The sequence below is a fragment of the Lynx canadensis genome, chromosome C2 (genome assembly GCF_007474595.2).
Source record: "Lynx canadensis isolate LIC74 chromosome C2, mLynCan4.pri.v2, whole genome shotgun sequence".
In the NCBI taxonomy this organism is placed as follows: domain Eukaryota; kingdom Metazoa; phylum Chordata; class Mammalia; order Carnivora; family Felidae; genus Lynx; species Lynx canadensis.
Window position 1 is genome coordinate 59,402,470 of NC_044311.2, and position 19,642 is coordinate 59,422,111.

A 19,642-nucleotide genomic window follows, 5' to 3' on the forward strand; every position below is an offset into this window, starting at 1 on the left:
ATTAACAAGGATATATTTTTATTCCATTATAGCAACCTATAAAAGCAAAGGAAGAGATAGAACAGTTAACATCCCACTGTTCTTTTGGTTTCTGACTTTGGTGGCAAGATTGCTTTTAGAAGTTAAGAAAATTCTATTTAGTTATTTTAGTTATTATTTTTTATTAATAAAAAGTAGAAGAGTTCAGATTACATTATTATGAACATGTGAGATTTAATTTTAACTAACTTCTAAAATCAAAAATGAAGCAAGTACTACTACTGCCTTTTCAGGTGATAAAATTTGATTAAGCAATTATACATAGAGATGTTTCAATGTATGGTACATAAAGATAAAATTAAGAAATAATGTTTATTTCATATGATTACTTGATGAATATATACTCAGTGTGAAAATTCACAAAATACAGACATTTCTAATGAAACAAAATCACCCATAAGCTATCACATCAAGATTATCAGCATAGGTAGTATGTTCTGGCCAGTTAATTTATGGGACATTTGATCCTTAACCAAGTGTAAATCAGATTTCTTCAGGCCAGGGTTCAACTGGATGAGAATATAGGATGCAGGATTCACTATACAGTTGTAAACTACTATTAACTTCATTTGCTATTTTCATATAAATCCATCAGAGTTAATTTGATTGCCTCCAGCCTTAATTGTAATCGTATTCTGAGCAAATCTTGGAACAATAAAAAATAAATTTCTAGAAATCCTAATTCTTGCTTAACACAGGTTGTGTGTTAAAAATTCTTTAGTTTATGCCTTTTTGAACTATTTATTGATTTATTTTTAGGAATTGGAGATATATGGCCATATGATAGGAACTATGAAAACTGTGGCTTTAATTAATGTGTACACATTTGTCCTGAAAATATGTTATGCTAAACTAGAGCAAAGATTAGAATTTAAATTTAGATGGTTTGTAATGTGCAAAACGATCTGAGTGTGAGAGACCTGGTGGTGTGGTGGTTATGAGTAGGGTGGGTGTGACTCATCTAAAAAGCCATTACCAGGCAACTCAAACAGATGGCTGTCTTGTGGCAATGCAGGTCCAGTATTGACATTGCCAGAGACTCTTATTTTTCAAGAGAGATGGAAAATCTGGATCTTAAATGAAATCCCCTGCTTTTATATTTTGACCAAGAAACAAACAAACACACTAGTGTGAGCTGCAGCAGACACGCACCTTCCTTCAAGGCACCCAGTAGGGACATGTAGTTTAATGAACTGTTTACCATTGAGAGAACATTAGCCAACATTACAAAGCTTGTAAGTGAAATATTAGAATATAGTTTTGCAACCTATATTTGGAATTTATGTGTCCAAAATTGTTTTATGACCTCTTTCCTCTTACAAACAAACAACAGCAACAAAAACCTACTTGCAGACTAGATTAAGCACTTATTATTTTTAGACTTTCTCAGTCCTAAACTTTCAAACTCCTAAACCTTCCTTTGAGACTTCGGTTCTTGAGCTATAAAAGAAATATCATTTTGTTTCCTACTGAGGTCATAAAAGAGAGTTTTTTAATAGTGTAAGAACCTTTTTTTTTCCTAACCACTTCAGGGTGCTCCACTATTTATATTCTTTGGATATAGATCTTATTGATATAGAAATTCAGAGAGAGATAAGAGGAAGAAAGTTTTTTTTCACCCATAGGCTAGTATTATTTTTGTTTGTTTTAAAACTTAGTATTTCCACCAAGATGAATTCCATCCAAACTTTACATTTGTAGCCAAATATGCCTTGAAGATTTCTTGCCCATATTTATGGTTTATGTGGGTACAGAAGAATTTTTCTTTGTGAATAAGAAAGGTGGCTGCCAGAGGATGTCCTCATGCATTTTCCAGTGTCTGGTATATGACTCACTAGTGGAACTATGCTGGACTGAAATCGGGTTTTCTCAAACCTTGTCTCCTGCCTAGTATCTGGCTAAGGGTAATTTTTGCTCCAATTGTTCTTGAGTAGGTGAAATTTCTTCTTTTATTGAATATAGGGCTAGACTCTGTTTCAGGGGCTCTTCTTGTCTTTTATATTAGGGAACTGCACATTCTACTGAGCTGTACTGTGTTATCTTTGATCACACGTAGAGGTAGAGCCATTCATGTTTGACAGAATGGACAGCACATAACTCTGGAGCCTTATAAAGCTCAGGGGTTGATTCTTCTAGTCAGTGGAGCTTATGCCTCAAGAGACTGAGCAAATGGGGGTGAAGGGTGGTGTGGATAAGCCAATAAACAGACATCTCCATATATTTCCTAGTAATCCAAACTGCGGTCCACCAGAATGAATAATGCGTGTGTCAGCAATTATGTTTTTTTTTTTTAATTTTTTTTAACATTTATTTATTTTTGAGACAGAGAGAGACAGAGCATGAACGGGGGAGGGGCAGAGAGAGAGGGAGACACAGAATATGAAACAGACTCCAGGCTCTGAGCTGTCAGCACAGAGCCCGACGCGGGGCTCGAACTCACGGACCGCGAGATCATGACCTGAGCTGAAGTCGGCCACTTAACCGACTGAGCCACCCAGGCGCCCCTTGCAATTATGTTTTTTGAATCGCAGTATTTCTGGTTGCAGTAGTTACCAGAAGCCCTACAATATTTCTGTATTGACTAAATATTGACTATTTTCTTTATACTAAAGTTATAAAATTTTTAAAAATCACTTATCAGTGTTTTGACAGAAAATAGTTAGGGTATTGTAAAGGAGTAGTAGTCTGGTACCATCTTTATACAGAACTTAAATTATTATATTTCAAAATTTACAGTGTGATACCTTTTTCTAAGAGAAAATTACACTTATACACAGTGATAAAAATTATTAACAACCAATACACATTGGGATAGAGGGAACATGCATAGCTGAAATTCATGAAAACCATAATGATTATAGTATAGTTGTAAAAAAAAAAATTTAGCTTTCCTCTCACTAAGCCATTACCAAAGGGAAAATTGCTATAATCTGTATGCTATGGACTCCCAGCAGGTCCTTGCTGACTCAGTGACTGACTAACAAGTAGACTAATTTAACTATAATATCTTCTGTTCATCCTTCATTAGTGGTGTGAAAGATTATTGAAAAGGCCAAAAGTCAGGCAAAAAGAGAGAGAAATAACAATATCTTGATAGTCTATTGAACTGGAGAATTTTGAATACCTAGAGTTTGGGTTTTAACATAACTAGTAATCTAAGTGGTTATATCCAAGTCCAATTAAGTAACTAAATCTGGGCAAATAAACAAAAGAACTATACCATTTCAGGACACATTTCTTCAATCTTTATCTACTTAGAACTCCAGAGAAATAATATTGCAACAGTGCACATGGAGGTATTACAAATCTATTGGCAGACTAACTAATTGTCAAATTATCATCATTTCTAATTGTGCCATGATATATGGATGGGGGACCAAAGTATACTTGGTAAATTTATAGAAAAAGATAAATTTTTATAGGAAATTTTATATTCATAGACAATTTTATAGGAAATGATTTTAATTTCCTCTTTGAAACAAAAAACATGTTGTGAAATATTAAATGAAATGACAAAGAGAATTTTAAATCTTGCAGTGTGAAAAAAGAAATTGTTCCTAAGGCTTTTTAGTCTAAAGATGGAAACCAGACTTGTTTACACTTCTTGGATGTGAAATTCTAATGAGTAATGACAACAGCTTCTAGGCAGATGACTCAAGTCTGTTAAGAATGCTTGTGTCATACAGATAAAAAGGAAAGAGGACAACCATAATTAGGAAGGCCATTCTGATCACTGGTTTGAAGATCAGCAGTACTTATTCCTTGGTCTTGGGATCAATGATTCCAAGACAAGTTGACTACTGAGACTACATGTGTTGTCAGACTAATTGGAGAATTTGGCACTGATGCAGTAAATGCAATTGAACTAGAGCAGCTTTAAAATGTCAACACTTCTGTGAAAGAGAGTTTGGGTTAAAAGGGAAAAAAAGTACCTCACAGTAGATAAATCAGAAATATAACAATTCTACGGGTGATGCACTATACATTACAGTTAATGGATGAATGAGCAGTGTACAGGTTGGAGGATCCTGATTACATTACCGAATTTTTCTGAGATTATTGTCTCACCTATAAAAAAGAGAAAGAGTGTTTTTCTCCCGAGGTTTAGAACAGGGATCATTTTCTTGAAGGTTAGCAAAATTATAAATTGCTATTCCAATGAGATTTTTTATAGGTTACATAGGCTTTTTGCCTATGAAGTGCTGTATGAGACGTTCCGACTTCACTCCAAAAGATTTTCTTAGTTCTTTTATAGAGTAGAATGCTCCCATGTGTACTCGTGGCCTTTGTGGCTAATTTTTCAGAAATTTAGTGGATAGGATTCTAGGAGTTTATTAAATAAGGTTTGGGAAATGTAGAGATAGACATATGTAAAAGGGTTTCTTTATTTCAGGACTTCTCAGAGACTTCAATATGCCAATGTGCTTTGTGACTTCCCAAGAACTTGTGGGAAAAAGAATCTGTTGGATCTCAAATATGTCATTCTATTGACAATTTTTCTGTGTGCAGAGATTTTTAGTTTAATGTCCTCCCACTTGCCTGTTTTTTACTTTTGTTGCTTATGTTTTTGGTGTCTATACAAGAAATCATTTCCTTGACCAATGTCATGAAGCTTTCCCCCATATCTTCTTGGAGTTTTGTGGTTTGGGGTCTTATGTTTACATTTATAATCTATTTTAAGTTGATGTTTATGTATGGTATAATGTAAAGATCCAATTTCATTCTTTATTATATGAATATGCATTTTATCCAACACGATTTTTTTGAAGATACTATACTTTCCCCATTGTTTATTTCTGACACACTTGTTGAATATTGGTTGACAGCACAAATGTGGGTTTACTTCAAAAAACAAAAGATAATAAGAATTTGTGAGGAGGTGAAGAAATTGAAACTTTTGTGTACCTTTGGTAGGAATGCTGAATGATGTAGCTACTACGGAAAACATATGGAGGTTTCTCCAAAAAAAAAAAAAAAAAAAAAAAAAAAAGGCTGCCATGTAATCCAACAATTCCATTTCTGAGTATATATCCAAAATAACTGAAATCAGGATCTCAAAGGGATAGCTGCATTTTCATGTTCAATACAGTATTACTCACAATAGCCAAGATATAGGAGCAACATACATGTGTCCATCAATAGGTGAATGGATTTAATAATGTGGTATATACACACAATGGAATGTCATTCAGTCTTTAAAAAGGAGAAAATTCTGCCATATATGACAACATGAATGAACCTGGAGAACATTATGCTAAATGAAATAAGCCAATTACAGAAAAGTAAATGCAGCATGATTCCACTTATATGACACATCTAAAATAATCAAATTCATAGAAACAGAGAATAGAATGGTGGTTTTAGGAGTGGGGAAAGGGAAATAGGGAGTTGCTATTCATTGGGCATAAAGTATCATTTATACAAGATTGATACATTCTATAGATCTCCTGTACAACCTTGTGTGTATAGATCACAATACTTTTATGTGCATTTAAAATTTAAGAGAGTAGATTCCATGTTAAGTGTTCTTTCCACAATAAAAAAGTTACTATTTTTGTTAATTTTTAGAAACAAGACTATGGCAAAATTGTGGAGAAAATAGTTTGCCTGAATTTTCTTTACTAGATACATAACTTTAACAACACGTTAGCCAATGAGTGAGTCTTAATACCAACACTATGACTGAACTTGCTTTCCTTAGGTAATACTTCCTATGCTAGAACCCTCAAATTTAACTTCCTTGGGGCCCAGTTTCTGCCAGATGATGAATTAACCTATGTATAATGAGTTCATGTGCTTCTCTTTCTGAATGAAATAGGTACTGTATCATTATTGTTTCAGGAGTTTCTTATTCAAAATGGTGCTATTGGTAAAAATTCTAGGATTGTAGATTAATTTTAAGGTATGAAGTTTCTTTTTTCATCTCTAATTCAACAAAGTGATACATCGATAGTAAATACTATGTGCCAGATATTAGTAATATAGAGGAGAATAATAACACTCTAGCAGTAGCTGCCTGCTGAATGGGGTACAGATGAAACAGAAAATAAAGACACATAAGAGTCAGTTTTTATCAAAAAGTCTATTATTGTGATTATTTGATATGCAATATTTCAATGAAACTGAAAAACTGAAAAATGTTTTGTTTTTTTTCTTACCAAATTACAATCTAGATTTGAAATGGACACTAATTGTGCCTAGTGAGACTACTTTCCCCTTGAAACAAGAATCTACAGGGGTGCCTGGTGGGCTCAGTTGGTTAAGCATCTGACATAAGCTCAGGTCATGATCTCACAGTTAGTGGGTTTAAGCCCTGCATTGAGCTCTGTGCTGACAACTCCAAGCCTGCAGCCTGCTTCGAATTCTGTGTCTTCCTCTCTCTCTCTCTCTCAAAAATAAATAAATAAATAAATAAATAAATAAATACATAAATAAATAAATAAACAAACAAATAAATAAATAAATAAATTTTTTGAAAAGAATCTACTTTATCTCATACAATTAAAAACAGTTATGTATGTTGCCTTTACTTAAATATTACTGAGAAGAGGCAGAATTGTTAGAGAATTGTTAAGTACGTGTGGATAAATATCTATCTCCTTGATTTATCTATACATTTATTCTACTTTTGCACTCTGGAGTAAAAAGAGAAGTCTACTTCTTTCACATGACAGCCCTTCAAATCCATCTACACTTTGATGTTGGGATCAATGACTCTAAGACAACTTGAACAACAAGACTACATGTGTTGTCAAGTAATCAGAGAAATAGTTATTGGTTCACTGCATGCTAATAAACTTGAGTAATGTATGAAAATTAAGACTGAGATTATGTCTCTCCCTCACCCGAATGGTTCTCTTCTCTTTGCTAAATGATTCTAATTCCAACAACCTTTATTTATAGGACACAGCTGACAGTCCTGTCATCATTCTTTATTACCTTCCTGATTCCAGTACTTAGCACAATTTTTAGCAATCTTATTAAAGTGTGCTACCCAGACTCACAGGTATGGTCAGTTGTAGACAAACAAGAATGATCCAGATTGCCTCCATCAAGGTCATGTGAGTCTTATTGTCATGTAGTGAGATAAAAACCATGATAACTTTTTTACATAAACTATTTATCAACCCACTTAATGTATTTTGAAATTAGCCAACTCACTCATCTTGGATGGAAGATACTATATTTGTTCAGGTTTATACATATGATTTCATTGTTCATTTCATATTAGTTTTCTATTTGATAAAGATATTAACATTAATCATTTCATTGACTAAGATAACCAACTCAATTTCACCTGCAAATTTTAATCATGTTTTGTGTGTAATCATCTAAGTTAAACATATAGTGAATATCATATGGCCCTTTGAGTCTTCTCTTGCATCTTTACTAGATACTGTCTCTAGTAGCTTTTCTCTAGCTTGACTTCACTATAATAATAAACTTTAAAAACTTTAATCACACATATAGTTTGAACTATTTGTCATCAAGATTTTGTTATTCAATCAGTCCCTTGAAGATATTATGAGAAATTGTGTCTAGTGGCTTCCTGAAATCAAGATAGAATAAAACTATGTCATTTTCCTTAAATCTGAAACAAACTGTTGAAACTAATCTGCCTTAAGGCCGACAAAAAAGCAAAAAAGGATAAAATACTCAGGGCTAAACAAACAAAAACAAACAAGCAAACAAACCCAAAGACAAAACAAAACAAAACAAAACAAAACAAAACAAAAAAGACGTTATGTTGGCATAAACTGATTTCTTCAAATTTGTCTCTGGGCCTCACCCTCACCCTGTTATTTAATGCACCTTGTTCTATCATGGTTCTTGATACTTGGCTTTATTAACCACATCTGATCAGTTCTTCATTTTACCCCCAGTAACATCCCATTTCATTTTCTTCCTACTTGTCTTCTTCTGGTTTTCCAATATGTGAACAGATTGAGTTCTAAGATTAGAACTGGTTCTAAGGTCTCCCATGATGACCTTCCAGTAAAATATTATCTTTTGGCTGACTTCAACTACAAAATATTTGATTCTGGTTACCATTTCCCAAACTTCTTCTTGCTGAATTCTAAACTTCAATGGTTATGATTATATATGGTGTACTTAAATTTTTATTTTGATATACTTTTATTTTTTATTTTCTATAATTAATTTATTTTCTGTATTTTATATTCAAGTTAGTTATCACATGGTGCAACAATGATTTCAGGAGTAGAATCCTTAATGCCCCTTACCCATTTAGTCCATCCCCCCTCCCGCAGCCCCTCCAGTAACCCTGTGTTTGTTGTCTGTATATGAGTTTCTTATGTTTTGTGCCCCTCCCTGATTTTATATGATTTTTTGTTTCCCTTGCCTTATTTTCAGCTATTTTGTATCTTAAAGTCCTCATATGAGTGAAGTCATATGGTATCCGTCTTTCTCTGACTGACTAATTTCACTTAGCATAATACCCTCCAGTTCCAACCACATAGTTGCAAATGGCAAGATTTCATTCTTTTTGATTGCTGAGTAACACTCCATTGTATATATATGCCACATTTTCTTTATCCATTCATCCATCGATGGACGTTTGGGCTCTTTCCATACTTTGGCTATTGTTGATAGTGCTGCTATAAACATGGGGGTGCATGTGTCTCTTCAAAACAGCACACCTGTATTCTGTGGATAAATGCCTAGTAGTGCAATTGCTGGGTCATAGGATAGTTCTATTTTTAGTTTTTTTGAGGAGACTCCATACTGTTTTCCAGAGTGGCTGTACCAGTTTGCATTTACAACAGCAGTGCAAAAGAGGTCCTCTTTCTCCTCAGTCTTGCCAGTATCTATTGTTGCCTGAGTTGTTCATGTTAGCCATTCTGACAGGTGTGAGGTGGTATCTCATTGTGGTTTTGATTTGTATTTCCGGGATGATGAGGGCTGTTGAGCATTTTTTCACATGTCGGTTGGCCATCTGGATGTCTCCTTTGGAGAAGTGTCTATTCATGTCTTTTGCCCATTTCTAAACCAGATTATTTTTTTGGGGGGGGGTGTTGAGTTTGATAATTTCTTTATAATTTTGGATATTAACCCTTTATGTGTAATGTCATTTGCAAATATCTTTTCCCATTCTGTCAGTTGCATTTTAGTTTTGCTGATTGTTTCCCTCAGTGTGCAGAAGATTTTTATTTTGATGAGTTCCCAATAGTTCATTTTTGCTTTTGCTTCCCTTGCCTACGGAGACATGTTGAGTAAGAAGTTGCTGCGGCCGAGGTCAAAGAGGTTTTTGCCTGCTTTCTCCTCAAGGATTTTGATGGCTTCCTGTCTTATGTTTAGGTCTTTCATCCATTTTGAGTTTATTTTTGTGTTTGGTGTAAGAAAGTGGTCCAGATTCATTTTTCTGCATGTCGCTGTCCAGTTTTCCCAGCACCACTTGCTGAAGAGACTGTATTTTTTCCACTGGATATTCTTTCTTGCTTTGTCAAAGATTAGTTGGCCATACTTATTTTTGTGACACAGAGAGAGAGAGAGCATGGGAGGAAGAAGGATAGAGAGAGAGGGAGACACAGAATCCGAAGCAGGCTCCAGGCTCTGAGCTATCAACACAGAGTCTGATGTGGGGCTTGAACCCATCAAATGTGAGATCATAACCTAGGCTGAAGTCGGACGTCCAACCAACTGAGCCACTCAGGAACCCCTCCCCCTTTTAAAAATAATTTCTTTAACATTTTTATTTATTTTTGAGAGACAGAGAGGGACAGAGTATGAACAGAGGAGGGGCAGAAAGAGAGGGAAACACAGAATTAATTTTGTAAGCCACGTTTAGAAATAGAAAATGAATTAGGAGAAATTCAACATTTTCTACAAATATTGCTTAGTAAGTTATAAAAATTTATAATGTTCCTTCACATAATCCCTTCAAGTGGGTTTTCAGGATTTTCCCTGATGATAAGTTTAAAGGCATGAAGTTCATAAGTTTAAGCAAAAGCCTTCATAGATATTACATAGATAATGTAATAAAAAGAGATATTAGGCTAAGCAGAAAACTATAGATTGCTAGGTCATTTATAAAGGAGAGAAAATACAATGGCAAACTCGAATGTTTTCATATATGCAGACATTTTACATGTATTCACTACTCATGTATTCACTACTCAGGTCCATGTTTTAACTACTAAAAAATGGCAAATCACCCACTACCTGCAGAAGAGCAAATGCAGGAAAATAAATATTTAATGAAAGGTGTGTCCATTTTCTATTTTTGAAAATCAAAAGCATTTTCAATATATCCATATTGAAAAAGCACTGATTGCATTTAACTGTACTAAAATTACAAAGTCTGAATCTTCATTTATTCAAAGAGAACAAATTAAGTTGAAGACGTCCACTTGGTAGCAGATATTTGTTATTAGCAGTAGACTTTTCCACTCATGTTATGCTTATGAAACTGTCCACCCATGTTCACCTTCTGATAGGGGCCCAGATGCAGCCATTTGTTTTTCTACTTTTTTTCTTTTTCTTTCTCTACTTCCTTAGCCTGAATATCCAAAATATCCCAACATGCAGCCTCCTCCTGTCTTCTCTCTGCAACCTCTGCAAACTTTGCTCTTTTTTCTTTCAGATCTGACCAGGGAGGTGCAGACTCCCCACGACAGGGAAAACACAGCCTCATCTGAAAAGTGGCTGGGGATCCCATACTAGGCCCATGCCTGACCATAATAAAACTTGGGGAAGTTTTATTAAAACTCATTACATTCCATTGTCAATACTTTGCATATTAAAGGGGGAAAAAAAACCTTAAAAATGGTTTGAACATAAAATATACTAAAATTAAATCAGTTAAAAAACAATTTTGGGAATAATAGTTTTCTTACATGGTAAAGATTATATGAGGAAAAAGGAATCTGAATTTGAATTTCAAGTCAATATTGGGTGACATTTCACTTTTTAATTTTTTTATTGTGTATAATAACCTTGATTATCAAGAATATATTAGCAAATCAGTTTGACTTTTTCTCTACAGAAAAAAGCATTTAATGATAATGCCAGTATTAAAGTCTATGAGCATTTTGAGACTTAATCAAAATGTCATGAAATATATTTTCATTACTCTACATGTACTTACACAAGGGATTTTAAAGTTTGATTGAATTCATTAATGCTATTTTAGAGAGTTCCAACATACTAACTACTTAAAATAATGTTAACATGTTAAATATTTCTTTCTAATATGTGTTTATAGTAATTATGAGCATTATAGGACATTCTAGAATAAAATTATGGTATGAAAGTGTTACAGACAGACAACACTAATTGCACATAGTGTGGATATAAAGTAAACTTTATTGGGGAAAAACTGACATGAAGTTTAAGTACAAGGACATCATAACCTCAAAAGATTAACCCTGAGCCCACAGTTTAGGCTTAATATAGATGGACTGTATCCACCATGGCCAACTGTTCAGTAGAGATGCACCTTTATTAATTACTTATAATTAATTAGTTATATTTATTGGGCCAACTTGTAAGAAACAGTTGTATAAACATGTAAAATTAGAAGTTCTCTGGTTGAAAAGGAGGCCTGGTAGAAATTAGAAATGTCCAACAGCAGTTTCTGGTATTAAACCATTCTAGTGCCAACTCAAACCTACCAAGTCAGCTCTTTACTGATCTACAAAAAGAAGGGAAGAAATTAGCCACCAACATAATCCAGATCCATCTCTTCCTAGTGTAGCCCTCATGGGAACTCACTTATGGAACTATTTCATTTTCTCCCTTTTATCTCTGTTTCACTTCGGATCATAGAGATAATTGAGATATTTTCTGGGATGTGAGAGTAAATAAGGTGTTATATAATGGCATCAGAAGGGAAGTGACATAGCCAACATTATGAGGAAGTTACTTTATGAGCTACTACCTGGGAAAATCATGGGAGGTTGATTGGAGCTTTCTGTCCCTGTCTGTTAAAAGGGAGAGACAGATTTACCACACTCCCCTGGTCTCCTAACTCTTTCAAAGATTGACTGCCATGGCTTCTCATGGGTAAGACAGACTGTTCCTATTCCCTTTTTTGGAGTGATAAGTTTCATAGAAACCCAATAATTATCTTTTTGTCACTATGAATAACAGCTGGAGGCAGAGTACAGTGGCTGTGGAATCATCTGAAAAATCCTGTGTCCTTGTTCATGTTCATCAGGTGTCTGTCATCTGAGCAACGTTATCTACCTGTTTGCTGAGGTCAAAAAAGTTAGTATAAAAGTGCAAGAATCACTTTAATTAATTGTTTCCACTCACGGTCTTTTTATCCCTGACTCTTGGATGCATAAAAAGGCTGCCATGTATGTATGTTCATGTCCACTTAAAATTTTTTTTAATGTTTATTTTATTTATTTTGAGAGAGAGAGAGAGAGAGATTGAGAGAGAGAGAGAAAGAAAGAGAGAGAGAGAGAGAGAGAGAGAGTGTAAGCAGGGGAGGGGCAGAGACAGAGGGAGATAGAGAGTCCCAAGCAGGCTCCTTGCCTTCAGTGCAGAGCCTGGTGCTGGGCTCAAACTCATGAGTCATGAGACCATGAACTGAGCCAAAATCAAGAGTCAGACACTTAACCGATTAAGCCACCCAGGCACCCCCCCACGTGTCACTTTACTAGAATGGGACTAGCTGGTCCTATAGAAGTTATCATTGAGAAGGCTGTCACAGTGGCAATTACATAAGTCAGAAAAATTTCACACTGGTCATTCTCATCCTTTCTGGTGGTTCCATTATTATGATGGGTCACAACATGGGTTTAGTGGGCTGTAGAATAGATGATGGCTAACATGCTTAGTTGGCTTTGTAAGTCCAGATGGTTTCTCTAGATTGTCATTCACATAGGCATTTATAAGTGTTATGTGAAGATCAAATTTATGTATAAGCTGTTGTATATGTTTCTAGAAGGTAGCAACGCTTTAACTAATTCAGTTCTGAATACAGGCCAATACTCCTACTCAAATAGGCCATTAGTGACTCCTCCCTTCCCTCGTTCTCCCAAAAATCCTGAATAAAGACTTACTTTAAGGGAGGTATGCTCTATAGCAGTAGTTCTCAACTGGAGGTTATTTTCCCTGCAGGACATGTGTGGCAATGTCTGGAGACATTTTTAATTGTCACATCTGGCAGTGGTAGGGGATGCTATTGGTACCTGGTAACTAGAGGCCAGAGAAGCTACTAATCATACTACAATGTCCATAATAGCCCCCAAAGAAACAATGATCTGATCTAAAATTTGAATAGTGCCCATGTTGAATAACTCTACCCTATCTTTAGGAAGGTAATTAGAAGAAAATGCACTTAATAGATTGGGGTATCAACAATTTATCATCATTAGGATGATTGCTTATAGTATTCTACTGGTTTTATCACAACTTTAGAGGTGGACTATTATATCAGTTAACCATGATACCAATTTAGGTGCTGAGTATCATAAGCAATATCTTCGTGAATCAATTTTTTTTTAAATTATCACTATATTACAAAGGCCTTCCCAGTGTATAATTGGAAATGGCTGTTTATAGTCTTGGGACTATAAGGTTTGCACTTCATTGGAGTTATAGCTTCCATTTCATAATGGAACTATATGAAACTTGTCTCACTTTATGGGCATTTATTTCTGAAAAGACCTGTGGCAGAATGAGAATGTTTGAGTAACGACTTTTCTTTCTGTGAGATGATCTCTATCAAGTAGGTCCAAGCTAGCAGTAATTGCTCAGAAACAGTTCACAGATTTAGGAAGCTCAGAAAACACAAAAGAGATTAATTAAAAAGAAAATCATACCAAATCACACTTTGTTCCAATTGCTAAAAACTATATGTTAAAAGAAATCTCAAAAGTAACCCAAGATAAAAAGATTATCACATACAGAAGAAAAAGAAAAAAAGAAAAGAAAAAGAATAGGTGACTTAGGAACAAAGGACAAAAGGAAATGGACAGAAAACTTAAATTGCTAAAAGATAAAATAAAAACAAAAACTATTAATAAAGAATTCTCTAACCAGTGAATATATACTTCAAAGTGAAGGTGGGGGAAAAAAAACACACTTTAGGATAAGTCAAAATTTATATTATTTATTTATTTATTTATTTATTTATTTATTTATTTATTATTTTGAGAGAGGGAGAGAGAGTAAACGCAAATAGGGGAGGGGCAGACAGAGAGATGGAGAGAGAGAGAGAGAATCCTAAGTAGGCCCCATGCTGTCAGGGCAGAGTCTCATGTAGGGCTCAATCCCACAATACCTGAGATCATTACCTGAGCCAAAATCAAGAGTTGGATGCTTAACCTACTGAGCCACTCAGTTTCCCCTAAGATAAGTGAAATGCTATGCTAATTACAAAAGATGAATTTGAAATTTAGGGACATAAGTGGGTTGAAAATGAGAAGATGGAAAAGATATAATCCACAGCACAATTTCTACAAAATCTGAATGCTATCAATCCATTTAACCTAATTGACATTTATAAAGTCCTCCCTCAACAAACATTAAATGATTGAAGTCATACAGAGTATGATCTGTAACCACACTGGATGAAATTAGTAAACAGTAACAATGAGGTATCTAGAAAATCCCCAAAGGATTTAAACTGAGTGACAGACCTCAAATTAACTCCTGGATTAAAGATGGAAACACCAAGGAAATTATGAAATATTCAGAACTGAATGCTTATGAAAGTAAAACTGAATTTTGTCGAACAGCTAATGAAGGACCTACACATTTCTTTTTGTTTCTATTAGAAAAAAAAAGCATCAGTGTATTCCAAAGTGTAGATATCACTGTAGCAGACTGTCTGAACATTGGCCAGCACTACATACTGCACTTAGGTTTATCAACTGTTTTGGTGATGTATCACTAATGAGTTCAGGAGCGTAAAGTCATACAACAGGGCTTGTTAGATGAAGGGAAGCTGGTTTTGGTTTTCCTCACCGAGTAAGTGATACAAGACATAGAGCATTAGCAATGTCCAAGGCTACATAGCAAGTTCCAGCCATTGCAGGCAAACGGTCCTAATTCTCAGTTATAAAGGAGCAATGGTGGCCATATTCCTACTGAAGCCCTGTTAGTCCTCAGTAGGAATTCCACTGGCCAGACTGGGCTCTGAAGCTGGAGATAGCATTGCACAGAACTTTCTCCTATTCTGAATTTTGTGGATGAAGACCTAAATTAGTTACTAGAGCTGCCATACCAAAATACCACACACTGGTTGGTTTAAACAACAAACATTTATTTTCTCACAGTTCTAGAAGCTAGAAATACATGATCCAGGTGTTGGAAGGGTTAGTTTCTTTTGAAGAAAGGCTCCATGACTTTCCTCTAGCTTTTGGTGAGTTGATGAAAATTTTTGATGTTCCCTGACTTGCAAAAGCATTATGCATTCATCTTCACATGGTGTTCTCCCTGTGTGCCTATGTCCAAATTTCCTCCTTTTAAAATGACACCAGTCATATTGAGTTTGGGTCTCACTAATTATCTCATTTTAACTTGATTACCTCTGAAAGACTCCATCTGCAGGTCGGATTTCATTCTGAGGTACTGGAAGTTAGAACTTCAATATATAAATTTGTGTGAGAATTCAAATTTGTGTGGTAAATTCAACCCAAAATGAGACCATTACATTTTCTTCTGGAATGAGACATTGTTATAACTGTCAATATTAGCAAACTTTATGAACACAAACCACTTAGTTTCATAAATTTTCCAACTTCCATAGCTGCCAAAAACAGAACCTATAAGGCTTGTAGCAAAGCAACATGTCCATGCAATCTTGCACCTAGACTATTTATATGATTTCAGTACTTAACAAAAGAAAGACAAAGACAATCCTCACACAAGAGTAAACTAGGAACCATGTAAGTCCCAATATCGAGTTACTTTAGGAATATTTCGAACATCCCCCTCTCCCCTGAAAGGAAGAACAGAGATCTATCCCCTGACCTGGTTCTTGTCTCTGCCTCATTTATCCTGTTAATTCTCCAGAATCGAGGGGAAGGGTTGACTTACGTAATTGTTGCTCCATAGTATGATAGGGAAAGATAGGGTAGAGTAGGCAGAAAGGGAGAGGCTAGGGCTCGAAAGTCCCTGGGAGCAAAACCACATATTTTAAAACATTGCTGGGAACTTCTGAGTAAAACTCCCTCAGGTCTGGCCATGGAGAAAACTCCCTCAGGTCTGACCATGAGATAAGCTTCCTCAGAAATAAAGCTTTTCTTAAGAATGTAACAAGCGTTATCTACTGCTCCCTCATGTTTCCCACAGAAATAAATAACCCAGCACCTACAGTTATCAGGCCCACAAAGGGGGAAAAAGAGGGAACAGACCAAAACCCTATAAAATAAAGTCCCTTGCCCATAGTTGGGGTTATTCATTTTCAAATACACCCTCTCTGTAAAGAGAGCTTTCCTACTATTCTTACTTTCTAATCTTATACTCTAATAAACTTTTTCTTGCTGCTCATTTTATTTTGTGTCCACCTCTTCATTCTTCTAAACGGCGAGACAACGAACCCCAGGTATTGAGGTAAAAAATCCTTCAACCAAATCCATTCTGAATTTTTGCATCAGATCATCAGCTTGGTTGTGCATTGAATCCTCATATCTGTGAGTCTGTTGGTCCCTTTGATCTTATCCTTCCCTCAGACTTATGTCATAACGTGCATGTGTTTTGCAGGGTTTTTCTGAGCTCTAAATTATCCAGCCTCCTTTTTCTCTGTTACTCATTTTACTACCCAAGGTTTTCCTTTAGTAGCAAATCAACCTTTCTTTTAAGATCTGAGTGTTTTAGGGACATTATTTGCTTTACATTTTTTATGCTCTTTCAAATTGCCTATTGTTTGGGGGTTTTGGTGAGGGACAGACTGCTGCTTCTTTGTCACCCTTAGGGTCTGGAACAAACCTTTCTGAAGGTCTGATGGCCCTATGTTAGCACATCCTATTGCTTCCATACTTGCTCTGGGGCTGGGAGCCACCACACCTATGCTCTCTGTATAGGGTTTGGAACAATTTTCTCAGTGGCCCTTTTGGAAGATGCTGAGCTGGGCCACTTCATAACCATCCTTGGATGGTATCCACGTGGATACTTGCAGAACTTGGCCACCAGCATTCCATATGACCTGCAAATGCCCCTAGAAGGGGTGTTTCCCACTATGGTGTAATCTGTGGGGGCTGGACAGATACTATTTTAAAATCCAAAAGCATTGATACCACTGGAGTGCATCCTTTTATGGCCAACACCCACCCTATACGGTAGTTACAGATACTCAGATGTTACCGACTGAATGTTGTGTTCCCTCAAAGTCCTTGAGCTGAAATTCTAACCTGTAGCATGATGGTATTAGGGGTCTCGGGGGAGTGATTAGGTCATGAGGATGGAGCCCTCATGAATGAGATTAATGCCCTTACGAAAGAACTCCAGGGAGTTCTCTCGTTTTTCCATGGGAGGATACAGCAGGAAGGTGGCTTCTCTCATAGCAGTTTTCTCACCAGACACTGACTCTTTTAGTACCGTGATCTTGGATTTTCCAGCCTCCAGAACTGTGAGAAATAAATATTTATTATTTAAGCCACTTAGTCTATGGTGTTTTAGTTATGGCAGCCCAAACGAACCAACACTCACCACTAAAGCCATCTGTGCAAATAAGATTTGATGTAAGTAAGCAAATAAGCCAGATGTAAAATAAGATTTACTGGGAAAAATTTTACTAGCACAGAGGTAATGAAGCACCTAATTTAGCAAACTTATACTTTGACACAGTTTATTCCAGAGATTGACGGACTATCTGCATTAAAGTCAAACTTTTCAGCTAAGAGGAATCCTTCTCCATAATTCTCACCATATTTATAGGAACAGTGGATGAGAAACTTCTACGTGACTACATAACAATAGAGGCTCCCTGGTAGAGGAGGGAGACTTTTCGACAAAGAACCTCTAAAATTAGCAGCTAGATTCAGGCTGTGCTACTGAGCTAACTGGGACCAGCTGAACCAACTTTCTACTAAGTACTAAAAAGTTTTAGTGTGTGTGGAGGAGGAGGAGGCAGGGAATGAGGGTTCATTACATTCAGATCTGTCTTTTCTCAAAAAGCTACAGAACTAAAATACATTAAGAGGAATAACAATTTTTTTGCAATGTATATATGTTAAACATCTTTAAAAAAGAAATATCGGTATCAGCACTAATATGGTATTTGTTGATCAGTTTCTTCGTCAGGTACAATCAAGCAATTTTACTTGACTGTCAAGCAGCTCTGCTTTCAGAACAATGGAATATCATAGTTGAATTCAATTTAATCAGATACTGACACCTTTTCTGTTATAATGGTCTAATTGTCTAAAGAGCAGCATCAGAGGAGACATGTGGGTTTATGGAAATATAGAATAATAGTTTTTAAAGGTCCGCTTGTCATTTTAAATTGCCCTGAAGAATCAGGGTAAGAAATTAAAAATAAAGTATTTTGATGCCAGTAGGAGAATTTAGAACATTTTGGAAATGTCCATTCCCTTAGAGTAATTCATGGTCCTCCAAGTTATATGAGCATATTCATCAATTATCCAAGGCACATATTCTATATTAATCCACTAGTCAGATTCTCCAGGAGATCCTTTCATATTTCCAAAATACAATGTTTATCAGTTGAAGTATGTTTAGGTCTTATTTATTTACCTACTAAAAAAGTCAAGTTAAAACATTCTATCTTAAGCCATTTAGTGGTAACAGCAGTGCTTCTTTATTTTTGAAAAATTGTCACATATTATACCAAATACAGAAGCATTTGTATTTGCAGAACTAAAACTATTCCCTGGAAAACTGCTCACAGTAAACTGCTCACAGTAAGGCTAGATAATGTCAAAGCTCTAAATTAAACATGACATCTTGCTATTGACTTACCTGTCTCTTCCTCTAATTACAGATATTTATATACTGATGACCATAAAACGAAATCTGAAGCTATTCACCAGCAGTGCCTTCTTGGGAGTCTTTTTCCTCCTAACATGAATAGCTATTTTCTACATGTCTTAACTTCTGTTTTAAAGTTCTACTGTTCTATCTAAAGAAAATTCTGTATTGCATTTCCATTAAATTATAACTGGTGATACATAATGAAAGGCGTACTTCCATTCACCCTCATCTATTTTCATATTCAGGACGATTTCGCACCTGCTCATATATTTATGTTCCAGTGTACTTTGTATCTCCCTGAGGCTCCATAAATCATCTATGCTAGTTCCTCTGTGGATACTGTGTTATGTAACATTTCTTTAGAGCAGTCAGGACTCTCCCCAGGTGAGGCTATTTTTTTTTCCTCCTGGGAAAACTTGAATATATTTTACTTGTTCGGTGACATTTTTATTTTACCTCTGTGCATAGCTCTAGCCCTGACTCAGAATTTTTAGTTACTTTCTTGAATCACATCTAGAAGATGTGGTTAGAATTAACTTGAGCTCGCTCTTTAGAACCGAGTAATATTTCTGCCTCAGATACCATGGTACATATTTAGGAGACTTCGATGTTCCTTATCTCACTAACATGTAGAAGAGTTTTCATTTCATGTATAATTTGATACTCCAAAATAAATAAATTATACATACTGTTT

At 35.5% G+C, this 19,642-nt stretch overlaps 1 pseudogene; it reads right to left on the reverse strand.

Annotated features, from left to right (window-relative positions):
• Window positions 1–10,411: 10,411 nt before the first annotated feature.
• LOC115524285 lies at window positions 10,412–10,695 on the reverse strand (annotated as a pseudogene).
• Window positions 10,696–19,642: the final 8,947 nt, after the last annotated feature.